A 19597-nucleotide genomic window follows, 5' to 3' on the forward strand; every position below is an offset into this window, starting at 1 on the left:
CATGGAAGAGGTAACCACACGAATGCACGCTAGCAATTGAGAAGACCAACCTCTCACTGTCACATCGTAAAAGTTGTCTTTGTAGCGCTTAGCACTCCCCATTGTTGCAAGACCTTGCTCCATTGTGCAAGACCATAGTTCACTCTCACTCTCTCACTAGCAAAACATGGCAAGACCGAGAGCAAGAGGAAAAAACTCTCACACAAGCACTACCAAGAGGACAAGACGATAGGGTAGAAAGCTAGAGAACAAGGAGCAAGAGCACACTTTCAATCAACACTCAAGGAGGGAATGTCCCTTTTCTCGTTAGTTAAAGCCACTTATATACATGTCACTTACTCACCATGGGTATTCACACTCACTTGATAAAAGATAAAGAAAGATGAGCTAATTCAAGAAGTGTTTTGCTATTATTTATCTGCACCAATTTAGGAGCTGCAAGATGTAAAAAGTTGAGCTAATTCAGGAAGTGTTTTGCTATTAAGTTGAGGAAAGGTGATTATCAAACATAAGCTTCTATAAAATGTTTAACACTAGTTTGTAAGAAAAAAAATCATTTGTTGTTTTTGGATTCAATAGTGAATTCATTTCTCTCAAATAAATTCCTTCTAGGAGATTCTACTCTTTTTTCGATCAAATAGGTTCCTTCTTCGAGATTCTATCAACTCAATATGGTAGTCGAAAAAAATGTCAAACTTCAAAAAGTTTAAGAAGCATACATATCATTGAGGCTCTCACGGGTCTTTCACAACATGGCCAATAAAAACAAGCCCTACACATGAGTCAAAACAAGTGATAACGTAAACTACCATGCAGTCACATGAAGAGTACTCACGTTTTGTGTGTCATGGGGAACTTCATAGCTTATCCACCATCTCAGGGAAGAGGAAACCAAACGAATTCATGCTAGCACTTGAGAAGACCCACCTCCCGCTTTCACACTGCAAAAGTTGTCTATGTAGAGTTTAGCACTCCTCGTTGTTACCCAAGGCCATGCTCCACTATGTAAGACAATAGTTCACTGTCACTCTCTCACTATCAAGACTTGGCAAGATCAAGAGGGCAAGAGGAAAAGACTCTCACACACACTCACTCTCACAGAAGCACTACCAAGAGGACAAGAGGATATGGTAAAGAGCTAGAGGAGAAGGAGCAAGAGCACACTTTCAATCAGTAGACAAGGGAATGTCCCGTTCTCATTAGTAAAAGTCACTTATATACATGCCACTTAATGGCCACGGGCATTTACATTGACTTTAGTTGGGTGCCAAACACTAAAAAAGTGAACTAATGGGAATTAACTAGAGATCTCCCATGAAGTGCATAGGAAGATTTCCTTTGTACAACCCATGCCATCCCCATTGAGTATAACATAAAGTGCAAATGCAAGATTAGTGTATGCTACACACATCTAAAATCAAGCTTTGGGTAGACATTGCATGGTTTAGGCGACCAATTGATAGTTCTTGATGTCCGTGGTGGCCATCCCTTTTTAACTGCAAACATCCAAGCCCTTTTCTTAGCTCTTCCATAAGCTAGATATGTCTTCTAATCTCGTTGTTTGTTGATGATGACTTCTCCATTATTCATTGTGTACAAGGCCTTGACAAGATGCTTTTGGTGGTTCCCATTAACCTTAGGTTAAAAGAAACATGTAGGCCAAGTTCATAATGGGAAGAAGCCCACGTTGACGTGGGCTGCTTCCCAATGGTGTGGCCTTGGACTACACTTGGCTTTGCTACCATGGATATAGACATGCACATAGACTTGCACCAATACATTGTTTGAGGTAGAAGATACATGCACATAGGTATACATGGAAAATTCCTAAGCAAGAATATTGTTTAAGCAACTCTTTTAAGGTAGTTCCTTGATGATGAGGGTTTTTATGTGGAGGGTTTCTATGTGCAAGAATTGTACATAGAGTTAATGTCTATATCCAATAATAGGCTAACCATATCAAGGCCAAGGCCATAACCATTTGAAAAGAATAGTGCCATATGTATCCACAATGTTGAAGGACTAATTAGACTGATTAACTACATGGTTGTTGGGTGTACTCAGTATCTTTTTGGGGAGTATATTTTTACTCAATTCAAAAAGAGCCTGCCAGTTTTTTGCATGTATTTTTATCACTATGCAGGTCGTGGTACTCTGGGTTGGATGATTGGTTTGATGGGAAAGCCCAAAACAAAGGCTATACTCACTATCTATTTGGGGAGTATATTTTTATTCAATTCAAAAAAAGCGTGCCAATTTTTTGCATGTATTTTTATCACTATGCAGGTCATGGTACTCTAGGGTGTATGATTAGTTTGATGGGAAAGTCCAAAACAAAGGCTAGACAAGCCATGTGTAGGCCATGTGTAGGCCAAGGGGAAATCGAAACCTAAGCCATATGAAGGCCATCGCCAAAACCACTATGAAGCACCATGCGTCGATGCAGGCTATTTCCCAATGGTTTTGGCTGCCCTAGCCTTCATATGGCTTGGCTACCCTTCATATAGACTTCACATCTAGTGGCCCTTGGCTACCCTTCATATTGACTTCACATCTTGTGGCCCTTGGCTACCCTTCTCACTATGCCTCCTACCCGTATTGGAGGCATGACACCAAACATTTTGGGGGTGCCAATACAAATGGGTTGTGAGAGATATGGCTTAGTGCAATATATATAAGAGTCACTCTTCTCCAATTTAGGTAAGATGAGCTAATTCAAGAAGTGTTTTGCTATTATTTATTTGCACCAATTTAGGAGTTGCAAGATGATACAAGATGTAAAAAGTTAAGCTAATTCAGGAAGTGTTTGGCTATTAAGTTGAGGAAAGGTGATTATCAAACATAAGCTTTCTGTAAAATGTTTAACACTAGTTTGTAAGAAAAAAACATTTTTTGTTTTTGGATTCAATAGTGAATTTGTTTCTCTCAAATAAATTCCTTCTATGAGATTCTACTCTTTTTTGGACCAAAGAAGTTCCTTCTTCGAGATTGTATCAACTCAATATGGTAGTTGAAAAAAATGTCAAACTTCAAAAAGTTTAAGAAGCATACATATCATTAAGGCTCTCACGGGTCTTTCACAACGTGGCCAATAAAAACAAGATCTACACATGAGTCAAAACAAGTGTTAACGTAAACCACCATGCTTCTTGCTCTAGCGGTGCCAAAGAAAAACCCAAATACACAACACTCACTAATAAGAAGCTAGCCATGTGAAGATTACTCACGTTTTGTGTGTCATGGGGAACTTTGTAGCTTATTTGCCATCTCATGGAAGAGGAAACCAAACAAATGCAGGCTAGAACTTGAGAAGACCCACCTCCCACTTTCACACCACAAAAGTTATCTATGTAGAGTTTAGCACTTCTCGTTGTTACGCAAGACCATGCTCCACTATGCAAGACAATAGTTCACACTCTCTCTCACTAGCAAGGCTTGGCAAGATCAAGAGGGCAAGAGGAAAAGACTCTCACACACACTCACTCTCACACAAGCACTAGCAAGAGGACAAGAGGATATGGTAGAGGTAGAGGAGAAGCAGCAAGAGCACACTTTCAAATAGTAGATAAGGGAATGTCCCTTTCTCATTAGTTAAAGTCACTTATATACATGCCACGTAATGGCCACGGGCATTTACATTGACTAGAGGTCTCCCATGAAGTGCATAGGATGATTGCCTTTGTACAACCCGTGCCATCCCCATTGAGTATAACAAAAAGTGCAAATGCAAGATTAGCACATGCTACACACATCTAAAATCATGCTTTGGGTAGACATTGCATGATGTAGGCGACCAATTGATAGTTCTTGATGTCCGTGGGCCATCCCTTTTTAACTGCAAACATCCAAGCACTTTTCTTAGCTCTTCCACAAGCTAGATACTAAGATATGTCTTCTAATCTTGTTTGTTGATTATGACTTCTCCATTATTCATTGTGTACAAGGTCTTGACAAGATGTTTTTGGTGGTTGCCGTTAACCTTAGGTTAAAAGAAACATGTAGACATGGCATGAAACCTATGAGATGGAACATGAGCTTACTTGCATAAGCCTAAGGATACCTAATATTATACTGGGATGCCAAACACTAAAAAAGTGAACTAATGAGATATAATTAGAGATCTCCCATGAAGTGCATAGGATGATTGCCTTTGCACAACCCATGCCATCCCCATTGAGTATAACATAAAGTGCAAATGCAAGACTAGCACATGCTACCACTACAAGGGATTGGGCTCATACCCGCGCTCTTAGCCGCTAAAAATGACTTGTGAAGAAAAGTAGTGGGCCCGTGTATCAGCGCGTGTATAATCGCGGCCAGAGACATGCGTGTAAAACCGCGTCTAAAGTACCTCTCAGACGCGCGTATACACGGGTGTATAGCTGCGTTTTTTTTCACAGACGCGTTAATACACGCCCCTATACACGCTTCTTATTATATTAGACGCGCTTATACACGGGTGTATAGCCGCATCCTGTTCAGTTCCCATGTCCCAGACGCGTTTGTACTTGCCTGTATACACGCGTTTCTTTAATTTAGATGCGCTCATACACGCGTTATTGCCAGTTTATATGCGTTAATACACGCGTAATTTCTAGGGTATCCGCGTCGATACACGCGAATTTTAGCAGTTTTGACGCGTTTATACACGCGAACAGAGAGCCAAAAAAAAAATTCAGAGAGTGCTATTTGGTGCCTGAATACTGTTCCAGCATTCCAGCACCCAATAGCACTCTCTGGTTTAGGGTTTTTGGTGCATTAGACCATCCCATTAGACCATCCACGAAGAACATATGCACGAGGGAGATTAAGACAAGAACGACATGAATGCATACATTGTCATTACACGATTCAAGACAGACATGAATGTAATACTATCGATCAATCAATTCAATATTACTATCAAAATTTCATACATGTATACAAGGGAGTCCATATCTCGAAGTAGCCCATGGCTTGAGTTTACAAAAAAATATATACAATCACATCCTAAATATGGAATGTGATACTACAAGTCTGAGTACTACTCAGACCCAGATGATGACTCGGTGCTCCCCCCATGCTCAGATGAGCTCGCATCGGTCGGAATGTCCGAGGAGTAGTGCTCACGTCCACCCTCTGCAGCGGCGGCCGGTGGATCATCAGCAGCTTGTGCCTATTCAAGTAATATATAGTATATAAGTATATATATATATGCAATTCAATAAACCAAAACCATTCGTTACGAATTTTCAAGTACCTGTCGACCGTATGGTCTCATGGCCAACTCAAACTGCGCGTCCGTAATACGTCCCTCGGCTCTGAAGATGGCCCACGTGTCACGTCTGCTATGCCGGCGAGCATACGCAGTATCGTGGGTTGTGGGCTTCCTCCCCGTAACCCGTCGCTGTATCATAATCAACACAATTTGTAAGATTAAAACAATTCATAGAATCAATGAATTAAGTAAACAATCAAATAAAGTGACAGGATACTTACGAACTCTGCCTCCCATGACTCGACGCCGCCAGATCCGAAATGCAAAGATCCAACGGTCTCCATCTGGATCCGTCGTGCCTCCACATGCTGCCTGCTCTTCACGCCACCCTCTGCTCGTTTCTTTGCCTCCTTCCACTCGCGTTTGTGCGCAGTGGCAGGTTTCTCGGCAGGATAGCCACCCGCAGCTACATTTAGCCGGTCATCGTACGCGAGTTTTTTAAGGTGAGATCTTTTATTACTTAAGATCTCCCTTATTCGCATCCTTCCCCATACATCCGAGAATGTAGCATGTGGGGGATTGGGGTACCGACTGTGTACAGCCTCTATCACCTCCCCAACTAATCGGCTATTTTGATCTTTAAATTTAATAAAACAATTTCTATATGAGTTTGATACTACCCCACGCATGTACTCCATTACCTCCCTCCCCCTCGCATCCATCACTATCCCGCCCCTATCCGTCACATCATAGCAAACCACTCTCTCCATCTCTCTCATCTCCTCCTCTTCCGAACTGTCTTCTCTAACTCTTCTCCCTCTATCTCCTCTCTCACCCCGTGCCCTACTACCTCCCCCACCTCCCCCACCTCCCCCACCAAAGCACCCGCCGCATCCTCCACTCCCACTCTTCCTACTGCTGCGGGTGGAGTCACGACTGGGGGATTGTCTACGTGACGGTGGCTGTGAGCCCTGACGTGACGGTGGCTCTGAGGGAGCACGTGATGGTGGCTGTGAGGGTGTACGTGAGTGTGTCTGGGACGAGGTATGTCTCCTCGGTGGACGTGGAAGAGGAGAAGCTGCATGCCGTCTCGTCCGACTCGGAGGAATAGACGGCACTGGAGTGCCCTGGATACTCGCGGTAGGGGTATAGATACCAGGCAGGGAAGGAGGGGGATGGGCATACATATACTCTGTAAGCTCAACCGGACCAGGTTGGCGCCCAAAGTGATTCATCATCTCCATCAACCAATTGCTGTACGCAAATGGATCGGATGAAGAACCTGGAATATCCATAAAGAACCTGCAACAAACATCATCATGTACATCATGGGCTGTCTCTTGACTCACACATTGTCATTACACAAGTCAATTGCCTGCAAACCATGAAATCTGAAACGCCGCAATTTTCTGTCTGCAGAAACGCGTGTATACACCCGTCAAAAAACGCGTGTATACACCCGGCCAAAAACGCGTGTATATGCGCGTGAAAAAACTCTGCAGACAGGTTACACGCGCTTCTACACGCGTTTGTACACGCGACCTGCGAAAAAAATTTCTCGAAAAGACCGACCCCCCGACAAAGACAGAATGTCCTTATAAAAGGACCAGCCATTGTCTCCCCTGTCAGGATGCAGCAACCCAATCGTGTGCAAAAAGACAAACCCAAAGAGCAAAGAGCAAAGTAAACAAATCTGACAAAAGAGACAAGGCACAGGACAAAGTGACTCACCTCTGAAAAAGTGAGTCCTCTCTGCTCCTTCTCTGCTCCCTCCTTCTCCCGTGTGTGTGCTCCTTTCTCTGCTCCCTCCTTGCTGTTGGAAGAGGCAAAAACAGGCGAAAACGCATGCACTGTTGATTTCTAAGTTCAAAATCTATATTTGGGGAAGGCGGGCTATTTTTAGTTTAAATATGCCGCCGCGTTTATGTTCGCGTTTACGAACGCAGGTATATTCGCGTGTATAGGATTTTAGCTGCGTTTATACACGCGTTTTGCAGAAATTAGCCGCGTGAATACACGCGTTTTTTAGGAAGCAAGTTTTAGGAGATAGCCGCGTGAATACACGCGATATTGTGCTTTCATTAAAAATATATAATGAGTTTGTGTTTTCTGGTTTGTACACAGGATGTCATCAACCTCTTCAAGCAGTTCTGGGGAAGATGAGACAATGCGTCATCGTAATCGCGATGTGTGGTTGGGACAACGGATCAAATGTATGTGCAATCGATGTCAAGGATGCATTGTACGAGCACGTCGAATTACCTTGAATCACATCTCCATGTATGGAGAATGGAATCAAACAGGTTTAGAGGTGAGTAGATGTAAATTGATGGTATTCAAATGACTCATGGTATCCAAATTAAATTAATAGAGTTGTAACATATAATTTGATAAATTGAAGCAGGATGTAGTACCACACCCTAACATGGTACCCTACGCGCGACGAGAGCACGTAAAGCGTCGACGAGATGATGCTGGAGCTTCGGGATCTATTGTCAGAGATGAGTGGGAAAGGGACGACAATAGCCCTGCACCCCACGAAGTTGTGGAAGAGGAGGTGCTTGATGATATGGTGCGGAATCTTTTTAAGGATGATCCCAAAGGTATGGACGACGATGATATGGAACAAGAGCATCTTTATAAAGCTTCATCGACACCGGTGTTTGAAGGGTGCACATTCTCAGTTTTACGTGCTTCCCTTGAACTACTTAATATACAAACAGTTTATGGATGGAGCAATGCAAGTCTTGACGCATTGTTGAAGTAAGCATTCTAACTTATAAATTTGAATTAGTGGTTTAAGGTTTAGGATTTAAGACTAATTATAATTGATGATATTGGATGCAGGCTATTGTCAAACATGCTTCCAAAGGAAAATAGACTACCCACCTCAAGAGACATAGCGAGGCGCTATGTGACATCTCTTGGAGGACTGGATTATGATAAAATACATGCATGCGTCAATGATTGCATTCTCTTTCGTGGGACGCATAAGGAGGCTCTGACATGTCCCACTTGTGGTGAAGCAAGGTACAGAACAGATATGAAGAGTTTTGATGTACCTCGTAAAGTCTTGCGACACTTTCCTATAATTCCTCGCATCAAACACATGTTCAAGTGCAAATCCATAGCAGAGCTCATGTCATGGCATTCCTCACATCGATCGGATGATGGCATGTGGAGAATTCCCGCAGACACTCCTGCTTGGAAGCATATTGAAGATGAGTGGCCCAGCTTTAAAACAGAGCCTAGAAACTTGAGACTTGGCCTGGGTATGGATGGAGTGAATCCATTTGGTTTCAAAAGCACCGCATACAGCGTGTGGCCAGTTGTGCTGGTGAATTACAACCTTCCACCATCAATGGCGATCAAGAAGGGACATCTTATGTTATCCCTTCTAATTACAGGGAAACATAAAGTCAAGCATATGGATGTTTATCTTGAACCACTGATTGATGAGTTGGAGGAACTATGGAGAGGTGTTGCGGTGGTGGACATTAGTAGGCCTCCCTCCTCTCGACACTTCGACTTAAAAGCAGTGTTGATGTGGACAATGCATGACTTTCCAGGATACAGCGATTGTTCTGGTAAGAATTCTAATTACCTCCCTACTCTATTACTATTGGCTATATATATTAATTAGACGGTTTGACTTTATTATTCTAACTTTTATTTATATTTTAACAGGTTTGAAAACATCGGGTAAACATGCATGTCCTGTTTGTGGTCCTTCGTTAGTACATGAGTATGCTGATGGTTTGTGTAAGACTATATTCGATAATCATCATCGATTTCTCCCCTCAGATCATCCTAAATATGTTGCTAGTAAGAGTAACATTCCTCCACAAACACTTCGTGCAAAAGATTGGAAGCGTATTTGGGAGTCTACAACTATTCTTCCTCCAGATGGCATGAACAGGTATAGTGATGTTTTTTCAATCTTGTTTTGTGTAGTCTCTAATTGGATTAAAGGTCACATAGAGCAATCCCTTGTGCAGGTACTCCATTTTTTTCGGCTGCCATATTGGACCCATCTTAAGATCAACCATCTTCTTGATCCCATGCACATCTTCAAGAATGTGGGATCTGGTATTTGGGAACATATTACTGGTAAACGAGACAATGTTAGCGTACGTGAGGACTTGCGGGTCGCAGGACGTATGCGTCAAGCTTGGCCACGAGAGGTGGGTGGGCACGTTCGTCTTCCGCCTGCACCATGGATTATATCAAAGAAAGAGGAGAAGCAGGTAAAGCAGGCCATCACCACTTTGCGTACTCCCACTGGATGCATGAGATCATTGAAGGGAGCCTTTACAACCACTAAGAAAAGAGGCGTTGAGCAACTATATGGGTTGAAGTCCCACGATTGGCACAAGATGCTTCAAGTAAGTGTTTTCCAAGTCTTGTACGTACGTTGAAATTAAATTTTGTAATGCCATAAACCATAAATGTGCTCTTATGTGCGCAGTTCATACTACCTACTAGCATCGACCATTGTGCGAATAAGAGTTTGAAAAAATGTATTTATAAGATGGGCGAGCTTGTGAGGTATGTAAAACCCATGCTCAGATCACCCTTCATTATACCTTGCAAAATGAACGTGCATGAGGTATAACGTACTATTTATTTATTTTTCAGATATGTTAGTTCCAAAGCAATTGATCCAGCCACGTTGGATGATGCGCGTGTTATGGCAGTGGAGGTGGTTTGTTTGGTAGAGGAGACTTTTCCGCGAACCATTCTCACAAGTAAACTACATCTCATTGTGCATTTAGTGGACGAAATTGCTTTATGTGGTACTGTGCATGCACGTTGGATGTTCTTTCTAGAGCGCTTCATGAAGACCTTAAAAGACTTTGTGAGGCAAAGTGCAAGGCCTGAAGGAAGCATGGCCGAGGGTTGGTTGATACAAGAGTCTCTTGTATATATTTCAGAATTTCTTGGTCAGGTGGACAGCTCTTTGCCACGACTATGGAGCAATGAAGAGGACTTGAGGATGACCTCTATTGTGCCTCAAGGAAAAGCTAAGGACAGAGTAAAGTAATTGACAGAACATTGATTGATGATCTCAATTTCACTTGTATCCTTAATAGTGATGTGATGAGCAGATGGGTTACAAGATATGAGGATGCAAAGACAAAAAGGCAAGCAGAAAGAGCTCTCTTTCGGAGGCAACATGGCTCTCGGAAGGCGTACCCTAAGCATCTAGCAACACTTCCGAATGATATCCATGTTGATTGGTTGCATGAGGAAATGGAGAGAGCAGAGAGTGACGAGGGGCTGCATATCACGGCGGAAGAATGGGAGTATGCACGAGGATGCATGTCAAAGGTACATAGAACTAATGTTTTGCATTAGTTGTAAGTGATTTGCTTTTAATATTTATTCACATTGCTTACACAATATTAATATTGCTTCTATTTTGGTCCAGTGCACTATGTTCAATGCTATATGGTGTGAAGGCAAGCATTTTCGAACACAAAGAATTGATGAAAAGAGAAATACACAAGATTGCGGTGTCATTAGTAGCTTTGAGGGAGCTAATGGAAAAATGGATGATTATTGTGGCATAATCCAAGACATATTTAGGCTTGACTTTCGTCGCTTCTTTGTGTATGTTTTGGATGTCAAATGGAAAATGAACGTGGTGGAAAAAGGGCCTGATGCAACGATAAAACGCCATGCAAGTGGATATGTAACTATTGACTCTACAAAGTTCTGGCAAACAAAGAAAGATAGGCTCGTATTGCCACAACAATGTGAGCAGGTATGCATTTTTTTACTAATGTGTTTCATGTACATATATATCTAAGCTCGCGTACCCCTTGACTTTTGATATGCTAATTAATTACTGTACTGTGTGTATTTGAGTAGGTTATCTATCTACCAATGGTGCATGACATCAAATGGTGGTACGTCATCCCTATTGCACCACATTCCAAAGTGATGTATAATACATTCACTGATATGGAGCATATGGAGGATGTAACAAGCCGCAATGAAGATGACGTCGAACATGCCATTGAAGATGTTGTGATCGATGATCAAGAAATAAGAGATGATCGTGATAATGAGGATGAGCATGCCATTTCTCATGATCATGAGAATGACCCTACCATTGAGGATGATGGTGATGTTGATGAGGATGATCAGGACATCGATACCATTATCAATGGAGTACAGAATATCGATAGTGGAATAAATTTAATCGTAGCCTTACCAATTGATCAAATGGATATTGATGTTGATCGTTTGACAAGGATGGATCTTATTGAAGATGAGATCGAACCCTAACCAATCCGTCACTGTATGTTCTAAATTGATGACATTTCTATCATCTCATATGCATGATTTATTTTTGAATATATTTCATTGTTGTAAATGCATGTAGTGGGATTGTGTAATGATGTATACTGTAATGTACTATGAGATGGTTTAAGGAAAATAGTTTTTAATTTTGTTAAGGAATTCAGTTTTTTTTCAGTTTTTCTCTGCCATGCGTGTATTAATCCGTGTACAGTGGCGTGTATTTATCCGTGTATAATAGCGAGTATTACCCCGTAAATATTATCGTGTATTTATGCGTGTATTACTGCGTGTATATAAACGCGTTGATAAATGCAAATATACACGCGAACTTAAATGCTAAAATACACGCGCTCGATTCTATTCAAATACAAGCACGACCATACACGCGTTCGTAATTTATCGCGTGTATGAAACGCGTGTATGGCAGCATTGTCTTGTAGTGTACACACATCTATAATCATGCTTTCGGTAGAGATTGCATGGTGTAGGTGACCAATTGATAGTTCTTGATGTCCGTGGCCATTCCTTTTTGACTGCAAACATCCAAGCCCTTTTCTTAGCTCTTCCACAAGCTAGATATGCCTTCTAATCTCGTTGTTGATTATGACTTCTCCATTATTCATTGTGTACAAGGTCTTGACAAGATGTTTTTGGTGGTTCTCATTAACCTTAGGTTAAAAGAAACATGTAGACATGGCATGAAACCTATGAGATGGAACATGAGCTTACTTGCATAAGCCTAAGGATACCTAATCTTATACTATGTGATCACTATTATCGACATGCCCTTTTGACGTCTTTTTTAACAAAAAATGAACATGTAAAAGAACCCCAAAAGTGTCAAAATTCACGTTAAAAACCATCAAGGTAGACACACCACTTACACACCCAATATGAAATTGCCTTTTTAATAGATTCGGTTGTCTTTAAAAAAAATCTTTCAATGAAACTATAGTATTACTGATCATAATCCTCCAAAATATCTAGTCCATTGTTTTACAAAAATTATCATCAGGACTCTCCGTAGACCCAACTGGTCAACCAACGAGATCCAATATCAAAATCCAATTCACAAAAATAATTTCCTTCCAGTTCATTTGAATCTTCCTCGACATACGCATGGGTGTCCTAGCAACCGCGAGCTCGTGCATCACCTGGTCAGAAACCTCTAGGATCCTACTTAGGCGTCCTATCATTTTACTCAGGGACCACTTCGTCGGTCCTCGCCCATCATATCAGAAGCGCACCATTTTAACCATACCGAGGCTGTCAAGACCTCAGTAGGTTTACTTTGCCATGAGCGACGTCCTTTGATGACTCCACGCTAGCTGTTACAACGAATCTCTCCTTAGTTTTAAATCACAAGCCAAATGCTTCCTCCGACATTCTGGCGTAAAACAGTCCTTTAAAAACAGAGATTCTATGCAAGTGGAATTCGCGGTTTGAGTTTGATTCCACAAAACCCTTTTTTCCACAATCCAGATTTTCTTAATGAGAATCATTGATCTCACATCACGGTAATCTACCCATCATTTGGCTGAATTTCCAACTTGATTCTTGATGATTTATATTAAAGGAAAACTTCTCTAATTCAACGGTAGTCTATTCTTTGTGTCAAGATTTGGAATTGGTCTCACGAGGTTTTTTCTTGATTCAGATTCGAGAGATGGGCAAGTAATTTACTGGTTGCCATTCTCACGATCGTGGTCTAATCAAAATTTATTTGGTTTACTTCTAACTTTGATTCCTAAGGATTTTCTTTAGATAATTTAACGGAACTTCTATAATCGTAAGGAAAATTCTAACTTTATGAGTTTCTTTCCTTCCTAACCACAATAGAATTTAGAAATAGTTCTATATGAGAATATCGGGATTTTATAAAAATACTCTTCTTCCACTAATCCAATCTTTGAGTATATATCAATTTATTGATTTATCGATATATAAATATCTTAAAATATTCTTTCCACCAATTTAATCATCAACATTAGTATATCCTAATTTCCTATGTGGAATTACGGTGAAAACTCCTCTTTTATCATCAAAATTAATTTAGACCTTTTTCTACTTAAATACCATGAAAATTTCTCTAAATATCTATATTTTGGAATATGTAAAAAATTCCTCTTTTAAAATTTAAATGATTGAATCCCAAATGTCATGGGAATTGCTCTTTTAACATTTAAATTCTTATGCATAAAAATAAATTTATCAAAAATTTCTATTTTCTCTTAATTAAATAATTATGCATAAATACTAAAAAGCATTCTTTCATGAATATGATAAAAATCATTCTTTTTGCTTAAAATTTCTAAACCTAGAATATGGTAGAAATTCTTCTTTTAGTATTATGCATAAAAATAAGATATGTTTTTTTTAAAAAAAATTGCCATAGCTTTGCTACTATTACTGATAATTCTCAATTTGCCATAGCTTCGCTACTATTACTTAAGAGGCAAGCAAAGCAAAGAAGATAGAGACCACCGCGTTGGTGAGGCCAGCAAAGCACGGGATCTGATAGAGACCATTGAGCTCGTTAGGTGAGCAAAGAAAAGAAAACAACTTACCAGGGTAAAGAATACAATGCCACACCAAATTGTCCATCTTGTAGGGTGGGGGGGCGAGCTGCATCTTGCCATTTCCATGGAGACGATCACAGAAAGACCAGCTAGCTGGGGAGGCGAGTAAAGAAAAGAAGACATCTTACAAAGCAAAGAAAAGAAGACAAAGAAAACGAACACAATACTTTGCAACATAGTAGGTGGCAGGTTATGTACTTTATTCAAAACATTCACCCCACAGCGGGAGGCCTAAAAATTTGAAAGTCTACGGGGTATTGAAATTTTCACCCACTGTGGTTTCCCCCCTCCGGTGATACACGTCAGCAAAATCTTACCCCCAAGCAAGTGGAATGTGGCCTAAAATGCTTCAAAACACCAATAGGCCAAAGGGCACGCTATCGGATTTGATGGTGTGCGATGTGAAATGCAATGACCCTTGATATGCTTATGAGTCATATAGCAAGGAAACTGCAAAGAAAAAGAAGCAATGAAAAATTGTAAATAGTGTTGGATTTGTTAAAAGATCTTTGCACATGCAAAAATTGAACATTTTCAATTTCTTCCATTCCAGGGTGAATCAAGATACCGATATAACCAACTACCAATGTTTTAAGACCACCATGCATTAGTCCCACTAGTGTGGATTCCATTTTTTCAATCCCTTTAGGTTTTCAACAAACCAAAAAAAGGTTATGGAGGGTGCCCTCGAATGAGTATGCAAAATTCTAGGACAACATTGAAGGTCCCTTAAGCCATACCAGATGTTCTCAATTGAATGTGTCCTATGGTTGAGGAGAAGCTCACGTAGTGTAATTTAGAATGATTACTTGGTTGCATGTATGTGCAGAACAAATTTTTGAGATACCTATTAGGGCACATGGCCAACTTGCTACCTAGCTTACTAGGCCCTATTTTATTACAACAAAACATGTGAGTTTATTTAATCTTAAAAAACATAATCTCAAACAAATGTGACATGAAAGCACCACCCACTAGGCATCATGAGACCATCTAGATATGACGTTAACCCACCCCTGAATGAAAATATCTCAATATCCCACCAAAATTATTTTTTTCTATAAGGCTAGTGTTAAATGCCTTCCAACCCCATCTTATAATGATGGGCATTAGTTCACGTTAAGACACATATTTGGAAGCATGGTATATCCTACCATAATTCAGTGTTCTCCTGCCAGAACGATGTCACTCTAGTAGTGAGTTCCGCAGTCAGCAGGGTGTCTTTCCTTTTCTTGCATTCTGTTGAAGCCCACATACTTTTCAATTCTTGATCATCGTGCATTACTTTTACTCTGCATCCAACTGCTAGAGCAATGTTGGACCTTCTGAGATTGACAACATCTTTGACGTTGTGCATTTAAGCTGTTTCGTCTTTGTTTCAGGGGATACCAACATAGCTAATGTCGCTCTCTTTGCAGCTAATTGATCTAAGCTGTGTACCCCTTTCACTTTCTGTAGGCCATCTCTTAGGTTAGAAAGTAGTGTCTCTTGCGCGTGCATCTCCTAAGGTGTTCGCGGGGTTTTCACTCTATGGATTTTAGGGTGCAAGGTAAAGCTTCTAATGACAGGAGGCTTGTACTCATGTGAATGGCCTGATGTTGCTGCCTTGAATTCTCCCACTAATCTATTGGCCACAGCTCGTGTTCTCTGCTCCGATGGCAATGTTCAAATGCATCCATCTACAACCGCTTCCTGTTGTGCTGCTCTGCAAGGAGTCTTATGTCTTCTCATTGTTTCTCCCTCCGCATACGTTGCAAAAGTGTCTTGCATTGCCGCTTTGAGCTTGTCATCCGTGCCATTTCTTTCCTCGTCTTGCAATATGCTCCTTGTGCCTTGACCAAGCTTTTCAACGTTCCTATCTTGCCACCTTTTTCTGGTTCTCTTGCAAGCCATGAAGAGTTGCATATTGCCATGGAGACGATTTATACAGAGATCATCTAGCTTAAGAGGCAAGCAAAGCAAAGAAGATAGAGACCACCGCGTTGGTGAGACCAGTAAAGCAAGGGATCTGATAGAGGCCATTGAGCTCGTTAGGTAAGCAAAGAAAAGAAGACAACTTACCAGGGTAAAGAATACAATGCCACACCAAATTGTGCATCTTGTAGGGTGGGGGGGCGAGCTGCATCTTGCCATTTCCATGGAGACGATCACAAAAAGACCAGCTAGCTGGGGAGGTGAGTAAAGAAAAGAAGACATCTTACAAAGCAAAGAAAAGAAGACAAAGAAAACGAACACAATACTTTGCAACATAGTAGGTGGTATGTTATGTACTTTATTCAAAACATTCGCCCCACAGCGGGAGGCCTGAAAATTTGAAAGTCTACGGGGTATTGAAATTTTCACCCACCGTGGTTTTCCCCCTCCGGCGATACACGCCAGCAAAATCTTACCCCCAAGCAAGTGGAATGTGGCCTAAAATGCTTCAAAACGCCAATAGGCCAAAGGGCACTGTTACATTCCCGTAACGGCGCTACGGGCATTACCACAGGAGGGGATGGCCTCTGGCTCACCACCCAGCCATAGAGGAAGAATGAGGATTGCCCCTCATCCCCTAGGCTATGTAGTGTGTGGCCTGCCATCCACACTAGCCTGGCCGCCCATGACTCCGCATGGGCATCCTCTCCCACTGAACCCCGAATATGGCCATCCGGTCTGCCGTCAGTCTCATAGGCATTACAGCCTACATGACATTACCCCCCCCTTAAGAAGAGTTTTCATCCTCGAAAACAAACTGGGAAAACCTTTTGGAAATTGCACTACGGCGTTCCCAGGTTGCTACCTCCTCATCCCTATCTGTCCATTTAACAAGTACCTCCTGGTACACTTTATGTCGGGTTTGTCTATCACGATACTGTAGAATCTTTTCAGGTTCATGTGGTATCTTTGGTGGCTCTATCATGTCCACCAAAATCCTAGAGAAACTGCGTTCTCTAGCCGATGAACTGATTTCTTCAATTTACTGACATGGAAGACAGGATGGACTTGAGAACTCTCCAGTAACTCAAGTTTATATGCTACGTCCCCAATCTTCTTAAGGATTTTAAAAGGACCACAATATCTCGGAGAAAGTTTATCACACTTTCCCGTTTTCATGGTTTTTGACTGCGCAGGAACCTTGAGGAATACAAAGTCACCTTCTGCAAAGGTCACCTTTCTTCGTCCTTTATCCGCATAAGTTTTAGCGCGATCCTGAGCGCTACGAATGCTCTCACGTGCGGCTCTGAGCATATCATTCATATCTTCAAGGAAATCCTTGACAGATTGAATCTTCTCCTTTTCTAGGCCTACAGCTATCGGAGATCTCGGCTGGAATCCATACATTAACATGAATGGTGTAAATCCAGTCGTTCACTGGAGTGCTTGGAGCTGTTATAGGCAAACTCCAAAAAGGGCAAGTACTCTTCCCAATTAGATTGCTTCTTACTAACATAAGAAAGCAACATATCCTCTAGAATTTGGTTAACTCTTTCGGTTTGACCATCAGACTCTGGATGATCTACCGTACTCATACTCAGAGTAGTATCCAACTTTTTGAAGATTTCCCTTCAAAAATGACTGTTGAACTTTCTCTCACTATCCGACACTATATCTATACGGGCAGGCCATATAGCTTGTAGAGATGTTCAATGAAGAGTTTTGCCAACTCTGGCATTTTTACAGTTTTCTTCGTGGCAATAAACTTTGCCATTTTAGTTAACATGTCCACTACCACCCACACCGAGTCATTCCCTCGACCCGTCTTGGGTAAATCGGTAATGAAATCCATGGAAATGCTTTCCCATTTCCCTTGAGGAATCTCCAGCTGTCGGAGTAGTCCTCCAACTTTAAGACGTTCATGTTTATTGACCTGGCACTTACTGCATTTCAGCACATAAGTCTGGACGTTCTTAAACAAACTAGGCCAATAAAATCGTCTTTTTACTAGTGCACAGGTCTTCTGAATCCCAGGATGACCCGCACTTGGACTATCATGACTTTCTTTAAGAGTTTGGGCCCGAAAGTCACCAATAGTTGGTACACATACTCTACCCTTGTAAAGTAAGTACCCGTCGTCAATGGAGTAATTAGCATATTTCTCCCACGTGTCCGGTCGAGCTCGACCGCTGCTAACGGGCAATCCGACGTGCCATTAACTGGGGAAGTCATTGGTAAGCAAATGTCTAGTAGTACTCACGCAAGCCGTGATTTGGTATTTCAACCAAAACCCCAAGGCAAATTTCATGCCTTGATTTTGCATCATGTCATTAGCACAGAAGCTAATGTACTGGAGAGCACTCTAGTAGCGCAAGTTCTCAGACTATGCTACTAGATATTTGTAGACTAGCTTACCATGTTGCATCACCAACTTGTTAAAACTTCTCCTTGGAAAGCTCTACGGCCATAGGAGAAATAAACTAGAGCCAATCTAATCATGCATCACAAGGATTAGTTTGAAAGCTGAGAGATACTTTCTCTCTTAAAGTAACATTTTTGCACAAGCATATGCTCTTTAATCTTGTTGAGTTTCTAACTACCATCAATCTACGGATGGTTAAACTCCACTCTAACTCAGAGTAAATGTAAGTTTTGAAAATTTCCCTTCAACTATAACAATCAAATTTCTATCTCTTATGCCATACTATATATGTGGGCAGACCATATAGTATGTGGAGAGATGTTTGATAAAGATTCTTGCACCACTACGAGTGTCTGGAGTTACATCCAATCACTTACAACTCTTTGTTGCTATTACCAGACACATCCCTTCAAGTATTGTCTGGACTCACACAACTATTTCAGTTTATGTGATATTTGAGGATATCCCTCAAGAAAGGTTTGCTATTACCAGACACATCCCTTCAAGTAGTGTCTGGACTCACACAACTATTTCAGTTTATGTGATATTTGAGGATATCCCTCCTTTCCCTCAAGAAAGGTTTTTGTCCTCAAAAACTCTACTCTCAAGCGGACTACGCGCTAGTTTCATAGGTCCAAGAACAAATCTAGACCGTGTTTAATATCATATGTTATATTCTTGAGTCCTTCGAAGAAACTTTTAAACATCTTGCAATGAAGATGTGGTATAGTGTCTACGCACATATGGTGGTACTATTGATAAACTGCTTTGCAACAGATCAGTGGTTTCACACTTGTAACAAAGTGCTTCATTGTTACATATTATTACCCTTCATAAGCGGTTACACACTTATGAATCATGTGGGTGGGTTGTACCATCTATCAAGAAAATTCCAAACTACTAATAACCACATTATCAATCCACAGATAATGACTGAGCTTGCTGCGAAGCCATAGGTTGCTAGATAATTGATGGTAATTACACAAGCCCAATGTCTCATTACATCATACATTCAATATAAATGCAAACATCACAGTAGTTCGTGATGATGAACTTAGGAATATCATCCTATCCCTGTTTGGTGTTGGTATGAAGTATAACTATGAGAACATTATTTGCTGCCTCCTCATTATAGCGGTAAAGCTACCTACCCATCACAGGTGGCAATCTCTACCA

This window comes from Cibotium barometz, chromosome 15, assembly GCF_041138505.1.
Source record: "Cibotium barometz isolate CiBa-2024 chromosome 15, ASM4113850v1, whole genome shotgun sequence".
Classification (NCBI taxonomy): Eukaryota; Viridiplantae; Streptophyta; class Polypodiopsida; order Cyatheales; family Cibotiaceae; genus Cibotium; species Cibotium barometz.